Raw genomic sequence first — 18,237 nt, 5'->3', positions numbered from 1 at the left:
CATGAGAAATTTGGATGATTTCTCCATGAAGAATTATAGGTGTTTCCATAAGGTTCACCCATGTAATTTACCTCTGCCATTGCAGGGTTTTCAGGATCATAAGCTTCTTCTTCAGAAGATGCCTCTTCAGTACTGTTGGATGCATTTTGCCATCCATTCAGACTTTGAGAAATCATGTTGACTTACTGAGTCAACATTTTGTTCTGAGCCAATATGACATTCAGAGCATCAATTTCAAGAACTCCCTTCCTCTGAGGTATCCCATTATTCACGGAATTCCTCTCAGAAGTGTATATGAATTGGTTATTTGCAACCGTTTCAATAAGTTCCTGAGCTTCTGCAGGTGTTTTCTTTAGGTGAATGGATCCACCTGTAGAATGATCCAGTGACATCTTAGAGAACTCAGACAGACCATAATAGAATATATCTATCATGGTCCATTTGGAAAACATGTCAGAAGGACACTTTTTGGTCATCTACTTGTATCTTTCCCAAGCTTCATAGAGGGATTCACCATCTTTTTGCTTGAAGGTCTGAACATCCACTCTAAGCTTGCTCAGCTTTTGAGGAGGAAAGAATTTAACCAAGAAGGTCGTGACCAGCTTATCCCAAGAGTCCAGGCTATCCTTAGGTTGTGAGTCCAACCATATTCTAGCTTTGTCTTTTACAGCAAAAAGGGAAAAGCATAAGCCTGTAGAATTCAGGATCTACTCCATTAGTCTTAACAGTCTCACAGATCTGCAAGAACTCAGTTAAAAACTGGTAGGGATCTTCTGATGAAAGTCCATGAAACTTGTAGTTTTGTTGCATTAGAGCAACTAGTTGAGGTTTCAGCTCAAAATTGTCTGCTCCAATGGCAGGAATTGAGATGCTTCTTCCATCAAACTTGGAAGTAGGTGTAGTATAATCACCAAGCATCCTCCTTGCATTATTGTTGTTGGGTTCGGCTTCCATATCCTTTTCTTGTTCGAAAATTTTAGTAAGGTTGTCTCTGGATTGTTGTAATTTAGCTTCTCTTAGTTTCCTCTTCAGAGTCCTTTCAGGTTCAGTATCAGCTTCAACAAGAATCCCTTTTTCCTTGTTCCTGCTCATATGAGAAAGAAGAGAACAGAAAAGGAAGAGGAATCCTCTATGTCACAGTATAGAGATTCCTTTATGTTAATAGAAGAAGAAAGGGAATAAGAGTGAAGAAGAATGAATAATCCAAACACAAGGGTGAGGATAGGAGCAGAGAGTTGAGATGAAGAGAAGTGTTAGTAAATGAATAAATAAATAGAATAAGATGAGAGAGAGAAGTTTTCGAAAATAATTTTTGAAAAGGAGTTAATGATTTTCGAAAATTAAAGGTGAAATAAAATTAAAATTCAAATTTAAAACAATTAATTAATTAAAAGAATTTTGAAAAGAAAGGAGAAATTTTCGAAAATTAGAGAGGAAAAAGTAGTTAGGTGGTTTTGAAAAAGATAAGAAACAAACAAAAAGTCAATTAGTTAGTTGAAAAAGATTTGAAAATCAAATTTGAAAAGATAAGAAGATAAGATGATATTTTGAAATCAAATTTTTGAAAAAGATAAAATTTTGAAAAAGATATGATAAAAAGATATAGTTGGAAAAGATTTAATTTTTAAAATTAAAATTAATTATTTGACTAACAAGAAACTAAAAGATATCATTCTAGAATTTAAAGATTAAACCTTTCTTAACAATAAAGTAACAAACTTCAAATTTTTGAATCAATCACATTGCTTGTTAGTTAAGTTTCAGAAATTTGAAATAAAATAAGAAAAAGATTTTGAAAAATTAAATTAAAATTTTTGAAAAATAGTAAGAAAAATGAAAAAGATTTGATTTTTTTGAAAAAGTTTTGAAAAGATAAGGTTTTTAAAAATTGAAAATTTGACTTGACTTACAAGAAATAATTAATTTTAAAAATTTTTTGACTAAGTCAACTCAAATTTTTGAAATTTTGAGAGAAAAGAGAAAAATATATTTTTTTTATTTTTAAATTTTTAATGATGAGTGAGAAAAACAAAATTTTGACCCAAAACATGAAAATTTTGGATCAAAACACATGATGCATGCAAGAACACTATGAATGTCAAGATGAACATCAAGAACACTTTGAAGATCATGATGAACATCAAGAACATATTTTTGAAAAATTTTTGATGCAAAGAAAACATGCAAGACACCAAACTTGGAAATCTTTCATGTTTAGACACTATGAATGCAAAAATGCACATGAAAAACATCATACAACACAAAACAAGAAAATTTAAAGATCAAACAAGAAGACTTACCAAGAACAACTTGAAGATCATGAAGAACACTATGAATGCATGAATTTTCGAAAAATGCAAGAACAAGATGAATATACAATTGACACCAAACTTAAAACATGACACAAGACTTAAACAAGAATCACAAAATATTTTTGGTTTTTATGATTTTATGAATTTTTTGTATTTTCTTTTATTATTTTCGAAAAATATATAGGAAAAAGAAAATAAGAAATTCAAAAATTTTTAAGAAGAATTTCAGGAATCTTTCAATGTTAGCCTAAAGCTCCAATCTAAGAGTTGGACATGGCTTAATAGCCAGCCAATTTTAGGATGGTATTACATGCATTGAGGTGATTAGTTGAAGTCTCATTCCAAAAGGATTTGGATATGGCTTTATAGCCAGCTAGGATTCAACATGCTTCATGAAACTCTAGAATCCATTCTTAAAAATTCTGAAGCCATAGAATGATTTATTTTTAATTAAAAATTTTTTTTCGAAAATAGGGATAAATTTTTTTGAAAAATTTTTGAAAACAAAACAAAAAGAAAATTACCTAATCTGAGCAACAAGATGAACCGTCAGTTGTCCAAACTCGAACAATCCCCGGCAACGGCGCCAAAAACTTGGTGCACGAAATTGTGATCTCTAATAATGGCTTCAACTTGGTATGCGCGTTTATAACTTAGCACTTTCTTCACAACTTCGCACAACTAACCAGCAAGTGCACTAGGTCGTCCAAGTAATAAACCTTACATGAGTAAGGGTCGATCCCACGTAGATTGTTGGTATGAAGCAAGCTATGGTCATCTTGTAATTCTCAGTTAGGCGGATAATATATGGTTATGGAGTTTTCGAAATTAATGATAAATAAAGCATAAAATAAAATAGAGATACTTATGTAATTTAATGGTGGAAATTTCAGATAGGCGTATGAAGATGTTGTGCTCCTTTTGAATCTCTGCTTTCCTACTGCCTTCTTCCAATCCTTCTTACTCCTTTCCATGGCAAGATGTATGTAGGGCATCACTGTTGTCAATGGCTACATCCCATCCTCTCAGTGAAAATGATCCAAATGCTCTGTCACAGCATGGCTAATCATCTGTCGGTTCTCGATCATGTCGGAATAGAATCCATTGATTCTTTTGCGTTTGTCATCACGCCCAACAATCGCGAGTTTGAAGCTCGTCACAGTCATTCAATCCCTGAATCCTACTCGGAATACTACAGACAAGGTTTAGACTTCCCAGATTCTCATGAATGCCGCCATCAATTCTAGCTTATACCACGAAGATTCTGATTAAAGAATCAAAGAGATATGCGCCTGGTCTAAGGTAGAACGGAAGTGGTTGTCAGTCACGCATTCATAGGTGAGAATGATGATGAGTGTCACGGATCATCACATTCATCATGTTGAAGTGCAATGAATATCTTAGAATATGAATAAACTGAATTGAATAGAAAATAGTAGTAATTGCATTGAAACTCGAGATACAGCAGAGCTCCACACCCTTAATCTATGGTGTGTAGAAACTCCACCATTGAAAATACATAAGTGATGGTGGTCCAGGCATGGCAGAATGGCCAGCCCCCGAAACGTGATCACAGGATCAAAAATACAATCCAGGATGTCTAATACAATAGTAAAATGTCCTATTTATACTAGACTAGCTATTAGGGTTTACAGAAGTAAGTAATTGATGCAGAAATCCACTTCCCGGGCTCACTTGGTGTGTGCTTGGGCTGAGCTTGAGCTTTAAATGTGCAAAGGCTTCTTTTGGAGTTGAACGCCAAGTTGTAACGTGTTTTTGGCGTTCAACTCTGGTTTGTGACGTGTTTCTGGCGTTTGACTCCAGAATGCAGCATGGAACTGGCGTTGAGCGCCAGTTTACGTCGTCTAATCACGAATAAAGTATAGACTATTATATATTTCTGGAAAGCTCTGGATGTCTACTTTCCAACGCCGTTAAAAGCGTCCCATTTGGAGTTCCGTAGCTCCATAAATTCCATTTCGAGTGCAGGGAGGTTTGAATCCAACAGCATCAGCAGTCCTTTGTCAACCTTTTTATCAAAGTTTTGCTCAGGTCCCTCAATTTCAGCCAGAAAATACCTAAAATCACAGCAAAATACACAAACTCATAGTAAAGTCCAGAAATATGAATTTTACATAAAAACTAATAAAAACATCCCTAAAAGTAGCTAGATCCTACTAAAAACTACCTAAAAACAATGCCAAAAAGCGTATGAATTATCCGCTCATCAGAAATCCATGAAACTTGTAGTTCTATTGCATCAGAGAAACTAATTGAGGCTTTAGCTCAAAGTTGTTTGCTCCAATGGCAGGGATTGAGATGCTTCTTCCATGGAAACTGGAATTTGGTGCAGTGAAGTCACCAAGCATCTTCCTTGCATTGTTGTTGGGTTCGGCCATGTCTCCTTCTTTTTCGAGATTCTCTGTAAGGTTTTCTCTGGATTGTTGTGCTTTAGCTTCTCTTAGCTTCTTCTTCAAAGTCCTTTCAGGTTCAGGATCTGCTTCGACAAGAATGTCCTTTTCCTTGCTCCTGCTCATATGAAAAAGAAGAGAACAGAAAAGAAGAGGAATCCTCTATGTCACAGTATAGAGATTCTGTTATGTGAGTAGAAGAGAAGAAGAATAGAAGAGGGAAAATTCGAACACACAGAGAAGAGAAGTGTTAGTAGATAAATAAATAAATAGAAGAAGATGGGAGAGAGGAGTTTTCGAAAATAATTAAGAAGAAAAGGAAAATATTGTTGTTTTTATTTTAAAATATAGTTAGAATTCGAAAATTAGGAGAAGAAATGAAAATTAAATTAAGATTTAAAAAAATTAGTTAATGAAAAAGAATTTTGAAAAAGAGGAAGGTGATTTTCGAAAATTAGAGAGAGAAAAGTAGTTAGGTGGTTTTGAAAAAGATAAGAAATAGTAAAACAAACAAAAAGTTGATTAGTTAGTTGAAAAAGATTTGAAAATCAATTTTGAAAAGATAAGAAGTTACAAAAGATTTTGAAATTGATTTTGAAACAGATATGATTTGAAAAAGATATGTTTGAAAAGATATGATTGAAATTTATTTTGAAAAAGATTTGAAAAAGAAATTTAGAAACATTTGATTTTGTAAATCAAAGTTAATGACTTAACTAACAAGAAATCAAAAGATATAATTCTAAAATTTAAAGTTTGAATCTTTCTTAACAAGAAAGTAACAAACTTGAAATTTTTGAATCAAAACATTAATTGTTAGTGTTAATTTCGAAAATTATGAAATAAAGATAAGAAAAAAATTTTGAAAATCATTTTTAAAAATTTTTTGAAAATATATAAAAGAAAAATGAAAAAGATTTGATTTTTGAAAAAGTTTTGAAAAGATAAGATTTTTAAAATTGAAATCTTGACTTGACTAACAAGAAACAACTTATTTTAAAATTTTTTGACTAAGTCAACCCAAAGATTTCGAAAATTATGAGTAAAATAAGGAAAAGATATTTTTTTGAATTTAATGAGGAAAGAGAAAAACACAAAAATGAGTCAAAACATAAAAATTTTGGATCAAAACCAATGATGCATGCAAGAACACTATGAATGTCAAGATGAACACCAAGAACGCTTTGAAAATCATGATGAACATCAAGAACATATTTTTGAAAAATTTTCAAGAAAAGAAAAACATGCAAGACACCAAACTTAGAGATTTTTCATGTTTAGACACTAATAATTCAAAAATGCATATGAAAAACAACAAAAGACACAAAACAAGAAAATATGAAGATCAAACAAGAAGACTTACCGAGAACAACTTGAAGATCATGAAGAACACCAAGCATGAGTTTTTTTCAAAAATTTTTTAGAAAATTAAAAAGATGCAATTGACACCAAACTTAAAAATTGACTCTAGACTCAAACAAGAAACACAAAATATTTTTGATTTTATTATTTTATAATTTTTTTTGTATATTTTTTTGTATTTTTCAAAAATTATTTTGGAAAAACGAAAAAGAAGAAATTTTTTTGAAAGATTTTTTGAAAACTTTTTGAAAATAAAATAAAGGTTGAAACAAAAAGAAAATTACATAATCTAAGCAACAAGATGAACCGTTAGTTGTCCAAACTCGAACAATCTCCAGCAATAGCGCCAAAAAATTGGTGCACGAAATTGTGATCTCAATGGTGCCAACAACTTGGTACGCACAATTGTAATCTCAACTCTTTTTCACAACTTCACACAACTAACCAGCAAGTGCACTGGGTCATCGAAGTAATAAACCTTACGTGAGTAAAGGTCTATCCCACACAGATTTTCGGCATGAAGCAAGCTATGGTCCTCTTGTAAATCTCAGTCAGGAGGATTCAAAATGGTTATGGAGTTTTGATGATTAAAAGATAAATAAACATAAAATAAAGATAGAGATACTTATGTAATTGATTGGTGGGAATTTCAGATTAGCATACGGAGATGCTTTGTTCCCACTGAATCTCTGCTTTCCTATTGTCTTCATCCAATCCTTCATACTCCTTTCTATGGCAAGCTGTATGTTGGGGGATCACCGTTGTCAATGGCTACTGTCCGTCCTCTCAGTGAAAATGGTCCAAATGCATTGTCATCGCATGGCTAATCATCTATCGGTTCTCACTCATGCTGGAATAGGATCCATTGATCCTTTTGCGTCTGTCACTACGCCCAACAGTCGCGCGTTTGAAGCTCGTCACAGTCATCACTTCCCAGATCCTACTCAGAATACCACAGACAAGGTTTAAACTTTTCGAATCTCTAGAATGCTGCTAATTGATTCTAGCTTATACCACGAATACTCTAATCATAAACCAGATAGCTAAGAGATACGCATTCAAGCTCGTTTGCATGTAGAACGGGAGTGCTTGTCAGGCACGCATTCATAGGTTGAGAATGATGATGAGCGTCACATAATCATTACATTCATCATGTTCTTGTTTGCGAATGGATATCTTAGAACAGGAATAAGCATGAATTGAATAGAAAATAGTAGCAATTGCATTAATACTCGAGGAACAGCAAAGCTCTACACCTTAATCTATGGTGTGTAGAAACTCCACCATTGAAATAACATAAGTGATGAAGGTCCAGGCATGGTCGAATGGCCAGCATCCAAGTCTAAGGAAAAATTTTCCCAAAAGATCTCAGCCTCCTGAATACAATAGTAAAAAGTTCTATTTATACTAAACTAGTTACTAGGGTTACAGAAATAAGTAAATGATGCAGAAATCCACTTCCGGGCCCACTTGGTGTGTGCTTGGGCTAAGCATTGAAGCTTTCATGTGTAGAGACTTCTCTTGGAGTTAACGGCCTGTTTGCAGCCTATTTTGGGCGTTTAACTCTAGCTTGTAACTTGTTTCTAGCGTTTAACGCCAGAATAGGGCAGGAAGTTGGCGTTTAAACGCCAGTTTTCGTCGTCAAAACTCGAGCAAAGTATGGACTATTATATATTGCTGGAAAGCCCTGGATGTCTACTTTCCAACAGCATCAGCAGTCCTTTTTCAGCCTCTGAATCAGATTTTTGCTCAGGTCCCTCAATTTCAGCTTGAAAATACCTGAAATCATAGAAAAATACACAAACTCATAGTAAAGTCCAGAAATATGATTTTTGCTTAAAAACTAATAAAAAAATACTAAAAAGTAACAAAATCCTACTAAAAACTATCAAAAAACAATGCCAAAAAGCGTATAAATTATCCGCGCATTAAGGAGCAAGAGTAGTATATGGTAAAAAAGTAGACTAATAACTAGAAAAGATCTTGGCAAGGTATGAGAACTGGATGTCCTAACCTAGTTATCATTATCAATTGTGATGAGAATTGGCTTTTGCACCCACTTGGTCAACCTCTAACTATGAAGGTATGTTAAGTGGATAAATCAATTTGATTCCTCAAGTCCTAGTCAATTCCTACCTTTTGGTTTAAAGGGCTATTGGCTTTTTCTGCTTGCTTTTTCTTTCTTCTTTCTTTTTTTTCGCCATTTTTTCTTGCTTCAAGGATCAATTTCTGGATTTTTCAGATTATCAATAACATTTCTCTTTGTTCATTATTTCAAGAGCAAAAAATTTAGTTATTCGTAAACTTCACTATCAAAATTATGCACTATTCAAGCATTCATTCAGAAAACAAAAAGTATTGCCACCACATCAAAATAATCAATCTAATTTCAAGATAAATTTCGAAATTCAAGTACTTCTTGTTCTTTTGTAATTAGGCACATTTTTCATTTAAGAAAGGTGAAGGATTCATTAAATTATTCATAGCTTTAAGATATAGACACTAGACACTAATGATCATGTAATAAAGACACAAACATAGACACACATAAAGCATAAAAATAAAAAAATAGAAAGATAAGAACAAGGAAATCAAAGAACGGGTCCACCTTAGTGATGGCGGCTAGTTCTTCTTCTTGAAGATCAAATGGAACTCTTGAGCTCCTCTATGTCTCTTCCTTGCCTTTGTTGCTCTTCCCTCATGGCTATTTGATCCTCTCTAATTTCATGGAGAATAATGGAGTGCTCTTGGTGCTCCATCCTTAGTTGCTCCATATTGGAACTCAAATCTCCCAAAGAGGTGTTGAGTTGCTCCCAATAGTTGTTGGTGCGCGAAATTGTGATCACTACAACTTCCCACAACTAACCAGCAAGTGCACTGGGTCGTCCCAGTAATAAACCTTACGCGAGTAAGGGTCGATTCCACGGAGATTGTTGGTATGAAGCAAGCTATGGTCATGGTGGACAAAATTGTGATCCATGTTCTAACTATTTTGAGATGAAAGCTTCTTATGGCACTGGTTGAATTCACAACTCCGTTCAACTAACCAGCAAGTGTACTGGGTCGTCCAAGTAATAAACCTTACGTGAGTAAGGGTCGATCCCACAGAGATTGTTGGTATGAAGCAAGCTATGGTCGCCTTGTAAATCTCAGTCAGGCAGATAAAATTATGGAAATTAGAAAATCAAATAATAAAAAGAAAAGAAATAATAAAAGGGATACTTATGCAGCCTCATTGGTGGGAATTTCAGATAAGCGCATGGAGATGCTGTATGGCTCAAGGACGCCTGCTCTCCTATTGCTTCAACTCAATCCTTCTTACTCCTTTCCATGGCAAGCTGTGTATAGGGGTTCACCATCAGCGGTGGCTACTTTCAATCCTCTCGGAAAAATGGTCCTCTGCGGCTGTCACTCGCATGGCTAATCGTCTGGAGGCATCACCCATGGTTGATGGCTACATCCCATCCTCGCAGTGAAAACTACGCTCACGCACTCTGTCACAGCACGGCTAATCACTGGTTGGTTCCCGCTCCTACTGGAATAGAATCCCTTGATTCTTTTCCGTCTGTCACTAACGCCCAGCACTTGCGAGTCTGAAGCACGTCACAGTCATTCATTACCGGAATCCTACTCAGAATACCACAGACAAGGTGAGACTTTCTGGATCCCCAGGATCCTACTCGAAATACCACAGACAAGGTTAGACTTTCCGGATCCTCATAAATGCCGCCATCTATCTAGCTTATACCACGAAGATTCTGTTGGGGAATCTAAGAGATACACATTCAAGCTCTGTTGCATGTAGAACGGAAGTGGTTGTCAATCACGTGCGTTCATAAGTGAGAATGATAATGAGGGTTATCTAATCATCACATTCATCATGTTCTTGGGTGCGAATGAATATCTTGGAATAAGAATAAAAGAGAATTGAATAAAAGAAAATAGAACTGCATTAATACTTGAGGTATAGCAGAGCTCCACACCCTTAATCTATGGTGTGCAGAAACTCCACCGTTGAAAATACATAAGTAAAAGGTTCAGGCATGGCCGAATGGCCAGCCCCCTAAAACGTGATCAATAGCCTCTTAGGATGAAGAATAAAACAAAACTGAGACCAAAGATGTCCAATACATTAGTAAATCATCCTATTTATAATAAACTAGCTCCTAGGGTTTACATGAGTAAGTAATTGATGCATAAATCCACTTTCGGGGCCCACTTGGTGTATGCTTGGGCTGATCAAACGAGCTGAGGCTCCTCTTGGAGTTGAACTCCGAGTTATGACGTGTTTTGGGCGTTCAACTCCGGATCATGGCGTTTTTCTGGCGTTTAACTCCAGACAGCAGCATGAACTTGGCGTTCAACGCCAAGTTACGTCGTCAATTTCCGAATAAAGTATGGACTATTATATATTGCTGGAAAGCCCTGGATGTCTACTTTCCAACGCCGTTGAGATCGTGCCAATTGGAGTTCTGTAGCTCCAGAAAATCCATTTCGAGTGCAGGGAGGTCAGAATCCAACAGCATCAGCAGTCCTTTTGTCAGCCTTTTTCAGAGTTTTGCTCAAATCCCTCAATTTCATCCAGAAATAACCTGAAATCACAGAAAAACATACAAACTCATAGTAAAGTCCAGAAATGTGAATTTAACATAAAAGCTAATGAAAACATCCCTAAAAGTAGCTTGAACTTACTAAAAACTACCTAAAAACAATGCAAAAAAGCGTATAAATTATCCGCTCATCACAACACCAAACTTAAATTGTTGCTTGTCCCCAAGCAACTGAAAATCAAATAGGATAAAAAGAAGAGAATATACTATAAATTCCAGAATATCAATGAATATTAATTATAATTAGATGAGCGGGACTTGTAGCTTTTTGCTTCTGAACAGTTTTGGCATCTCACTTTTTCCTTTGAAGTTTAGAATGATTGGCTTCTCTAGGAACTTTAGAATTTCGGATGATGTTATTGACTTTCCTAGTTAAGCATGTTGATTCTTGAACACAGCTACTTATGAGTCTTGGCCGTGGCCCTAAGCATTTTGTTTTCCAGTATTACCACCAGATACATAAATGCCACAGACACATAACTGGGTGAACCTTTTCAGATTGTGACTCAGCTTTGCTAGAGTCCCCAGTTAGTGGTGTCCAGAGCTCTTAAGCACACTCTTTTGCTTTGGATCACGACTTTAACCACTCAGTCTCAAGCTTTTCACTTGGACCTTCATGACACAAGCACATGGTTAGGGACAGCTTGATTTAGCCGCTTAGGCCTGGATTTAATTTCCTTAGGCCCTATCCATTGATGCTCAAGCCTTGGATGCTCAAAGCCTTGGATTTGTTTACCCTTGCCTTTGGTTTTAAGGTCTATGGCTTTTTACTGCTCCTTCTTTTTTTTTCTATATTTTTTTCGCCATTTTTTTTTTCGCAAGCTTTCTTTTTCACTGCTTTTTTCTTGCTTCAAGAATCAATTTCATGATTTTCAGATCCTCATAACATTTCTCTTTGTTCATCATTCTTTCAAGAGCCAACAATTTTAACATTCATAAACAACAAGATCAAAAGACATATGCACTGTTCAAGCATTCATTCAGAAAACAAAAAGTATTGTCACCATATCAATATAATTAAACTAAATTCAAGGATAAATTCGAAATTCATGTACTTCTTGTTCTTTTGAATTAAAACATTTTTCTTTTAAGAGAGGTGAAGGGAAGTGTTAGTAAATAATTAATTAAATAAAATAAGAAAAGAGAGGGAGAATTTTCGAAAATAATTTTGAAAAAGGGGTTAGTAATTTTTGAAAATTAAAGATAAGATAAGATTAAAATTAAAATTTAAAACAAAAAGAATTTTTGAAAAAGAGGTGAGATATTTTCGAAAATTAGAGAGGGAAAAGTAGTTAGGTGGTTTTGAAAAAGATAAGAAACAAACAACAAGTTAGTTAGTTGATTGAAAAAGATTTGAAATCAAATTTGAAAAGATAAGAAGATAAGAAGTTTAGATAAGATATTTTGAAATAAAAAAAATAAGATAAAAAGATAAATTTTTTTTTAATTTTTTTGAAAAAGATAAGATAAGAGATAAAAAATAGATTTAATTTAAAAATTTGAAATTATTTACTTCACTAACAAGAAACTACAAGATAAGATTCTAGAACTTAAAGATTGAACTTTTTTTAGCAAGGAAGTAACAAACTTCAAATTTTTGAATCAAAACATTAATTATTGATTGTATTTTCGAAAATATGATGTAAAAGATAAGAAAAAGATTTTGAAAAATATTTAAAAAAAAAGAACAAAAAATTTCGAAAATTATAAAAAAAATGAAAAAGATGTGATTTTTTGAAAAAGATTTTTGAAAAGATAAGATTTTTAAAATTGAAAATTTGACTTAACTCATAAGAAACAACTAATTTTAAAAATTTTTGACTTGGTCAACTCAAATTTTCGAAAATTTGGAGAAAAATAAGGAAAATATAATTTTTTTTATTTTTGAATTTTTTTAATTATGAGAGAGAAAAACACAAAAATGACCCAAAACATGAAAATTTTGGATCAAAACACAAGATGCATGCAAGAACACTATGAATGTCAAGATGAACACCAAGAACACTTTGAAGATCATGATGAACATCAAGAACACAATGCAAGACACCAAACTTAGAAATCTTTAATGCATGGACTCTAACAAACAAAAAATGCATATGAAAAACAACAAACAACACAAAACAAGAAATTCTCAAGATCAAACAAGAAGACTTGTCAAGAAAAACTTGAAGATCATGAAGAACACCATGAATGCATGAATTTTCAAAAAAATGCAAGAAAAAATTTTTAAAGCATGCAATTGACACCAAACTTAAGAATTGACTAAAGACTCAAACAAGAAACACAAAATATTTTTGGTTTTTTATGATTTTATGATTTTTTAGTATTTTTATTATTTTTTTTCGAAAATTATATTAAAAAAAATGAAAATAATAAAAAAATATTTTTGAAGGATTTTAGAAAACTTTTTGAAAAGAAAATTACCTAATCTGAGCAACAAGATGAACCGTCAGTTGTCCATACTCGAACAATCCCCGGCAACGGCGCCAAAAACTTGGTGGACGAAATTGTGATCCATGTTCTAACTATTTTGAGATGAAAGCTTCTTATGGCACTGGTTGAATTCACAACTCCGTTCAACTAACCAGCAAGTGTACTGGGTCGTCCAAGTAATAAACCTTACGTGAGTAAGGGTCGATCCCACAGAGATTGTTGGTATGAAGCAAGCTATGGTCACCTTGTAAATCTCAGTCAGGCAGATAAAATTATGGAAATTAGAAAATCAAATAATAAAAAGAAAAGAAATAATAAAAGGGATACTTATGCAGCCTCATTGGTGGGAATTTCAGATAAGCGCATGGAGATGCTGTATGGCTCAAGGACGCCTGCTCTCCTATTGCTTCAACTCAATCCTTCTTACTCCTTTCCATGGCAAGCTGTGTATAGGGGTTCACCATCAGCGGTGGCTACTTTCAATCCTCTCGGAAAAATGGTCCTCTGCGGCTGTCACTCGCATGGCTAATCGTCTGGAGGCATCACCCATGGTTGATGGCTACATCCCATCCTCGCAGTGAAAACTACGCTCACGCACTCTGTCACAGCACGGCTAATCACTGGTTGGTTCCCGCTCCTACTGGAATAGAATCCCTTGATTCTTTTGCGTCTGTCACTAACGCCCAGCACTTGCGAGTCTGAAGCACGTCACAGTCATTCATTACCGGAATCCTACTCGGAATACCACAGACAAGGTGAGACTTTCCGGATCCCCAGGATCCTACTCGAAATACCACAGACAAGGTTAGACTTTCCGGATCCTCATAAATGCCACCATCTATCTAGCTTATACCACGAAGATTCTGTTGGGGAATCTAAGAGATACACATTCAAGCTCTGTTGCATGTAGAACGGAAGTGGTTGTCAATCGCGTGCGTTCATAAGTGAGAATGATAATGAGGGTTATCTAATCATCACATTCATCATGTTCTTGGGTGCGAATGAATATCTTGGAATAAGAATAAAAGAGAATTGAATAAAAGAAAATAGAACTGCATTAATACTTGAGGTATAGCAGAGCTCCACACCCTTAATCTATGGTGTGCAGAAACTCCACCGTTGAAAATACATAAGTAAAAGGTTCAGGCATGGCCGAATGGCCAGCCCCCTAAAACGTGATCAATAGCCTCTTAGGATGAAGAATAAAACAAAACTGAGACCAAAGATGTCCAATACATTAGTAAATCATCCTATTTATAATAAACTAGCTCCTAGGGTTTACATGAGTAAGTAATTGATGCATAAATCCACTTTCGGGGCCCACTTGGTGTATGCTTGGGCTGAGCTTGATCAATCCATGAGCTGAGGCTCCTCTTGGAGTTGAACTCCGAGTTATGACGTGTTTTGGGCGTTCAACTCCGGATCATGGCGTTTTTCTGGCGTTTAACTCCAGACAGCAGCATGAACTTGGCGTTCAACGCCAAGTTACGTCGTCAATTTCCGAATAAAGTATGGACTATTATATATTGCTGGAAAGCCCTGGATGTCTAATTTCCAACGCCGTTGAGAGCGTGCCAATTGGAGTTCTGTAGCTCCAGAAAATCCATTTCGAGTGCAGGGAGGTCAGAATCCAACAGCATCAGCAGTCCTTTTGTCAGCCTTTTTCAGAGTTTTGCTCAAATCCCTCAATTTCAGCCAGAAATAACCTGAAATCACAGAAAAACATACAAACTCATAGTAAAGTCCAGAAATGTGAATTTAACATAAAAACTAATGAAAACATCCCTAAAAGTAGCTTGAACTTACTAAAAACTACCTAAAAACAATGCCAAAAAGCGTATAAATTATCCGCTCATCAGGTCACCTTGTAAATCTTAGTCAGGCAGACTCAAATGGGTATAGTGATATACGAATAAAGCATAAAGATAAAGATAGAGGTACTTATGTAATTCATTGGTAGGAACTTCAGATAAGCGTATGAAGATGCCTTCCCTTCCGTCTCTCTGCTTTCCTACTGTCTTCATCCAATCCTTCTTACTACTTTCCATGGCAAGCTTATGTAGGGTTTCACCGTTGTCAGTGGCTACCTCCCATCCTCTCAGTGAAAATGTTCCTATGCTCTGTCACAGCATATGGCTAATCAGCTGTCGGTTCTCGGTCAGGCCGGAATAGAATCCAGTGATTCTTTTGCGTCTGTCACTAACGCCCCGCCTGCTAGGAGTTTGAAGCACGTCACAGTCATTCAATCATTGAATCCTACTCAGAATACCACAGACAAGGTTAGACCTTCCGAATTCTCTTGAATGCCACCATCAGTTCTCGCCTATACCACGAAGACTCTGATCTCACGGAATGGCTGGCTCATTTGTCAGGCGAGCACTCGGTTGTCAGGCGATCAACCATGCATCGTGTATCAGGAATCCAAGAGATAAACACTAGAGCCTTGTTTGCTTGTAGAACAGAAGTGGTTGTCAGTCACCTTGTTCATAAGTGAGAATGATGATGAGTGTCACGGATCATCACATTCATCAAGTTGAAGAACAAGTGATATCTTGGACAAAGAACAAGCGGAATTGAATAGAAGAACAATAGTAATTGCATTAATACTCGAGGTACAGCAGAGCTCCACACCTTAATCTATGGTGTGTAGAAACTCCACCGTTGAAAATACATAAGAACAAGGTCTAGGCATGGCCGAATGGCCAGCCTCCCAAAGAGGGTTCAATCATCAAAGCATGATCAAAAGCTCCCTAATACAATAGCAAAAGGTCCTACTTATAGAAAACTAGTAGCCTAGGGTGTACAGAGATGAGTAAATGACATAAAAATCCACTTCCGGGCCCACTTGGTGTGTGCTTGGGCTGAGAAATGAAGCAATTTCGTGTAGAGACTCTTCTTGGAGTTAAACGCCAGCTTTTATGCCAGTTTGGGCGTTTAACTCCCATTTAGGTGCCAGTTCCGGCGTTTAACGCTGGGATTTCTAAGGGTGACTTTGAACGCCGGTTTGGGCCATCAAATCTTGGGCAAAGTATGGACTATCATATATTGCTAGAAAGCCCAGGATGTCTACTTTCCAACGCCGTTGAGGGCGCGCCAATTGGGCTTCTGTAGCTCCAGAAAATCCACTTCGAGTGCAGGGAGGTCAGAATCCAACAGCATCTGCAGTCCTTTTCAGTCTCTGGATCAGATTTTTGCTCAGGTCCCTCAATTTCAGCCAGAAAATACCTGAAATCACAGAAAAACACACAAACTCATAGTAAAGTCCAGAAAAGTGAATTTTAACTAAAAACTAATAAAAATATACTAAGAACTCAACTAAAACTACTAAAAACATACTAAAAACAATGCCAAAAAAGGGTACAAATTATCCGCTCATCACAACACCAAACTTAAATTGTTGCTTGTCCTCAAGCAACTGAAGATCAAATAAGATAAAAAGAGGAGAATATGCAATGAATTCCAAAAACATCTATGAAGATCAGTATTAATTAGATGAGCGGGGCTTTTAGCTTTTTGCCTCTGAACAGTTTTGGCATCTCACTCTATCCTTTGCAACTCAGAATGATTGGCTTCTTTAGGAAATCAGAATCCAGATAGTGTTATTGATTCTCCTAGTTAAGTATGATGATTCTTGAACACAGCTACTTTATGAGTCTTGGCCGTGGCCCAAAGCACTCTGTCTTCCAGTATTACCACCGGATACATACATGCCACAGACACATAATTGGGTGAACCTTTTCAGATTGTGACTCAGCTTTGCTAGAGTCCCCAATTAGAGGTGTCCAGGGTTCTTAAGCACACTCTTTTTGCCTTGGATCACAACTTTATTCTTTCTTTTTCTCCTTCTTTTTTTTCGGTTTTTTTTTTTGTATTCACTGCTTTTTCTTGCTTCAAGAATCATTTTTAATGATTTTTTCAGATCCTCAGTAACATGTCTCCTTTTTCATCATTCTTTCAAGAGCCAACATTCATGAACCACAAATTCAAAAGACATATGCACTATTTAAGCATACATTCAGAAGATAAAAGTAATGCCACCACATTAAAATAATCAAACTGCTATAAAATTCAAAATTCATGCAATTCTTTTTCTTTTTCAATTAAGAACAATTTTTTTTTATTTAAGAAAGGTGATGGATTCATAGGAAATTCATAACTTTAAGGCATAGACACTAAGACACTAATGATCACAAGACACAAACATAGATAAACATAAGCACTAAAATTCGAAAAAATAGAAAATAAAGAACAAGAAGATTAAAGAACGGGTCCACCTTAGTGATGGCGGCTCTTTCTTCCTCTTGAAGATCCTATGGAGTGCTTGAGCTCCTCAATGTCTCTTCCTTGTCTTTGTTGCTCCTCTCTCATGATTCTTTGATCTTCTCTAATTTCATGGAGGATGATGGAGTGTTCTTGATGCTCCACCCTTAGTTGTCCCATGTTGGAACTCAGTTCTCCTAGGGAGGTGTTCAGTTGCTCCCAATAGTTTTGTGGAGGAAAGTGCATCCCTTGAGGCATCTCAGGGATCTCATGATGAGAGGGGTCTCTTGTGTGCTCCATCCTTTTCTTAGTGATGGGCTTATCCTCATCAATGGGGATGTCTCCCTCTATGTCAACTCCAACAGAATAACAGAGGTGACAAATGAGATGAGGAAAGGCTAACCTTGCTAAGGTAGAGGACTTGTCCGCCACCTTATAGAGTTCTTGGGCTATAACCTCATGAACTTCCACTTCTTCTCCAATCATGATGCTATGAATCATGATGGCCCGATCTAGAGTAACTTCGGACCGGTTGCTAGTGGGAATGACTGAGCGTTGGATAAACTCCAACCATCCTCTAGCCACGGGTTTGAGGTCATGCCTTCTCAATTGAACCGGCTTCCCTCTTGAATCTCTCTTCCATTGGGCGCCCTCTTCACATATGACTGTGAGGACTTGGTCCAACCTTTGATCAAAGTTGACCCTTCTAGTGTAAGGATGTTCATCTCCTTGCATCATGGGCAAATTGAATGCCAACCTTACACTTTCCGGACTAAAATCCAAGTATTTCCCCCGAACCATAGTAAGATAATTCTTTGGATCCGGGTTCACACTTTGATCATGGTTCTT

General features: G+C 35.9%; 1 non-coding gene across 1 annotated transcript; it reads left to right on the top strand.

Moving 5' to 3' along the window:
* The first annotated feature begins 450 nt into the window (after window positions 1-450).
* On the top strand, window positions 451-554 carry LOC130938131 (small nucleolar RNA R71). Its single transcript, XR_009069309.1, has one exon. It is a non-coding gene; the product is annotated as a small nucleolar RNA R71 (small nucleolar RNA).
* Window positions 555-18,237: the final 17,683 nt, after the last annotated feature.

The sequence above is a fragment of the Arachis stenosperma genome, chromosome 6, assembly GCF_014773155.1.
Source record: "Arachis stenosperma cultivar V10309 chromosome 6, arast.V10309.gnm1.PFL2, whole genome shotgun sequence".
NCBI lineage: Eukaryota > Viridiplantae > Streptophyta > Magnoliopsida > Fabales > Fabaceae > Arachis > Arachis stenosperma.
This window is presented reverse-complemented; position numbering and strand designations above follow the sequence as displayed.